This window comes from Gymnodraco acuticeps, unplaced genomic scaffold (assembly GCF_902827175.1).
Source record: "Gymnodraco acuticeps unplaced genomic scaffold, fGymAcu1.1, whole genome shotgun sequence".
Taxonomy (NCBI): domain Eukaryota; kingdom Metazoa; phylum Chordata; class Actinopteri; order Perciformes; family Bathydraconidae; genus Gymnodraco; species Gymnodraco acuticeps.
In genome coordinates this window covers 1,341,598-1,345,942 of record NW_022990441.1, presented here as the reverse complement: position 1 = coordinate 1,345,942, position 4,345 = coordinate 1,341,598, and positions in this window count along the sequence as shown.

The window sequence follows — 4,345 nt, the reverse complement described above, 5'->3', positions numbered from 1 at the left end:
GGCCTCGGTAGAATTCCAAGGATCCTGGACATTGGAACAGTCCTTCGGCGGGACTCGATGACGTAGCATCCTTGAAATAGTGGCTCTGGAGGAGCCTTCCTCGACATTGAGAAACACCCATAGTCTGATGTGACAGGTAACAGACAGGAAATGCCAGGAAGAGGAGGGGGAATATGCACACATATGAGCATGATAAAAATAGTATTGTCATTATAACAACTTTACTGGAACTTGAAGACGTCATTGAAAATGAGGCTTCAGATCCATCAATATCCCTCTGATCAAACACACTGATCAATATTATGAGCTGTTGCCTGGATACAGTTGGATGAGTGCAGTACCAGAATATACAAACCAGAAATCATCTTATGGCGTACACTCAGTGGCATGAGGACACACGCACACAATGACGCACACATCTACACAGCAGATACTGCAATATTCTTCAACCTGGATTAACAGATATAAGGTTTATAAGCTCTCTAATACATGCAAACAATCACAAACACACTCCATGTCCATGTGTTTAAAGACTATCTTGCCACAAAGTGTAAATACAAAAGATGCATATTGTAAAATGTCACAGCTGACATGAATAGGTTGCTATCTTAGGGGGAAAGTAAATACTCAAGAAGCTATAAACATTCTAACATAAAGTGACTTGCCAAAATTGCTGCCCCGGGATAGGGTCAAACATTCAAAAGTACATGTGCAAGCAGCTATCATAAACACACTGATGACATATACACAATACATAATCTTATCCCAGCAAGTATGAGTTGTGTATTGCTACAACACCATACGAATGATTAGATGTAACCATTTGGAGCATATCATCTTTGAGGTAGCAGAAATGAACATAAACACACACATTATGTTTGCAACAAACTATCAGAAGAACACACATAGTTTACAGTACAGTCAATTCCTGTTGAATATTATGATATGCCTATTTACTACTGAGATCCTTTTTATAGAAATGGGAAGGTTTTTAAAGAACAGCACAAGCGACCTCATTATCTGAGCACAAATGTTTCTGTGCAGCAAGAACAGTTTGTGCCATACAGGATTGTGTTTAATTTTGAGTTTAAATATGTTTTTGTAAGTTTACAAAATGTCAGCTCTAGGTATTCAACAGACATCCCTGAAATGCAGGTATAGACTGTGAGTCATCTACACACTGGTCAAGAGTGGCTCAATCTGTAGGGACTTGGTCTTGGAACCAAATCAAATATGGAGTGAGCTGGTAGCTGGAGAGGTGCCAGTTCACCTTGAGCAAGGCACCTAACCTCGAAACTGCTCCCTTGGCGCCTGATACCTGGCAGCCTCTCTGCTCTGCCACCTCTCCTCTGCATGTGGTTGTGCATGTATATCCTCTGCGTGTGTGTAATGTGTGTAAACACAACAGAGTGGGGAAAGACATTTTTAAGGGATTAATAAAGTATGTCTTCTTCTTCTTATCATGGTATGATCTGTTAAGGAACATGCACACCCATAATCAGATCCTTATCACAGTTTTTGTCTCACCAAAGTTTCAACAGGGTTTGCCTGACATCTAAACGTATTAAACATTCCTGTTCCCTTACAGTCGTCACAAAAAATACACATTTGATGATGTCAAAAGGTTATCCACAAAACAAATAAACTATTGGCAAAATATCTTTGGGAATTTTGATAACTGACACTGCAGGATAGCAGATCAGGTATTTGTCTTTGTTTCCCTATACAGATTCAACAGTAAAATATGTGGCAACATGGCTCCTGATGACGCTCGTTCTGCACTTGGCTGCACTTCGGTATCCAAACATCTGACATCCCTCTGCACTCTTTTACATTAATCACCATGCAGCAAGATCCCAACACACTTAACAATTAAAAAGCCTGATGCAAATATGAAAAATTCCCTTTCTGATAATTAACTGAAGTAGCTTTTTACTAATTAGTCTAGTCCCAATTATTGTTGGACATCTCAGTTAAGTCTCTTATTTTGGGCACAATTTTTCTTCTAAATTCCACAGTGAGAATACCAGAACAGACTGCTTGATTGAAATGCACTCCGCTCACTCACTCTCTCAGTATCGTTCACATCTGGACATACCTTCACATTTGGACTATAGTTTGTATCACTTTTGATTTAGATTTTAAAACATACTCACAGTAAAGGCAATAAACTATGCAACTTTCTTCCTCTCTTCCCAGTGTTCTTGCATTACACCCCTCTCTTCTTCCCCGTTTTTGTTACCCTTTTTCCGTCTGGCTTAACATGTTCCTGCTATTCATTTAAAAACATCAAGACTCCATTTCCTCAAAGTGAACTTGAAACTGAATTGCAGCTTTTGCTAGGATGTCTTCACAGACAGTTAAACTGCAGTTTAGTTATCTTTCAGTGAAAATCTCTGCCATCCCTGTATATTTATATTTTGTATTTATATTGTTTCCTGAATGAACTTTATACTTAGGGCTTTGCTGTTCCTTCTGGTCGCACATGGGGTAAACAGAAACCTTTGACAGAAACACAAAGTGATAAACCATATCTGTGTTATTGCAACATAGATTTGGCTGTTTGTTTTGGGTTCAGGAGGATCTCCAGGAACTGTTGTTGAACACACACCGCACACACACGCAGCTGTGTGACTTGATTCCAGAGACTATGGTTGTGTAAATGTAAAAAGAGACATGAGTCTGATCTACTCTATGAAGTCTGCAAAACTAACTCGATATGGTGCAACAGCTCCCCTTGTTGGTGAATCAGACAAATGGAGGAATTGTAAATTGTAATATGGTGATCTAAAGATATTGGTCTTTAAATCCATTTAAATGCAGCTTATCTTTTTACACGTTTAACAATGTTCCCTACATGTTTACCATAACACGTTTATGTATGGTTATTTATCCACAAATTGACAAGTTTTATTATAAAACAGTTTGACACAATGTCCCAATTTGATGGTTAATTCTACTGCCCTTTATTTGAAATAGCAAAGAAATATCTAAAGGGGAGATTATGCCCTTCACAACTTCAATTAAAGAGTGTAGCGTGTACAGCAGAGATTAAAATAATAGATCATACTTGAGTACAAGTACAAGTTACCTTTCTTAAATATATAATATAATAAAGGTTACCCAAGCAAAAGAAAAATCACTTGTTTAGAAATGTACTTAGAGAAAAGTAAAACGTTATATAAAATACTTCCAAATTAGTGCAAACCAAGGGCTGTGATAACTGGAAGCAGAAACATGTGCATATCAGAGATGCCAACATTGAATATGTAAAAAGAGTAGCATGTGCGAGCGAAGCGAGCAAAGAACCAGCTGGGGGTTCGGGGGGCGCTATAAGCCCCCGAGATTTGTTTTTATATTAAAGGCTCTCAGGGGCTCTGTGAGCTGCTATTATTTCTCATCAGGTGTTGTTTTCAAGCAGAACCTTTTGGTGAAATAGTGGACAGATGCAAAAAAAATTCATCCGGGATCCCTGACCTATTTTAATGTTTATCTATCCAATGTTTCCTTAAATGCTATTGAAAACAATGCAGCTAATTATATAAACATTAAATGAACACAATAAATAGAGAGTGAGCACTGCAACCTTTGTCATTTTATTAAACCAACCATAGAGCTTCAGTTTCTATTTTCTTCATGTTGATCAGTCATATCATAATCCATAGTAATAAATTGCTCACAAACATGCAATATAATATATATGTACAACTGATATTACTTTAAGTTTAAGTGTACTCATAGTAAAGTTATTCAAGGAGACCATTTCCCATATATCTGACCTACATAAAAGAATACTTCACACTGGAACTTAGTAGATGCTAGGAAGCATCTACTAAGATCCAGTGTGAAGTATTCTTTTATGTAGGTCAGATATATTGTACCCAACATTGCCCCCACCCCAACACATGTTCATCCATAATCTTAATGCAATGACTCAGCTATATATATGTGCTATCATTCCCTTAAGTTAACCTAAAAAAAAAGGAAAATAAGATTAAACTACCTGGATTTTATTTCTTGATGGCATTTTTCGACTCCTTGCACATCAATAACTATGTTACTACCACATCACACTCAACTATATATACATGAATATCCTAGTACTAATCTATGGCACTGGTTAAAGTGCATGTTTATATACAATCTCAATGTTTATATACAATCTCAACGTTTTTGTATGTCGCTCGACATCACTCTTCCCGCCATGTCGAATGCTGACATCGCAGCTACACAGCGTGCAGTAAGCATGAAACTCGTCGAGTTTTGACCTATGAATCACAGGCCACACAACAGAGTATTCTGGCAGAAATCGTTGGTCGTTAGTCCTCTGCTTTTTAGCGGGTGG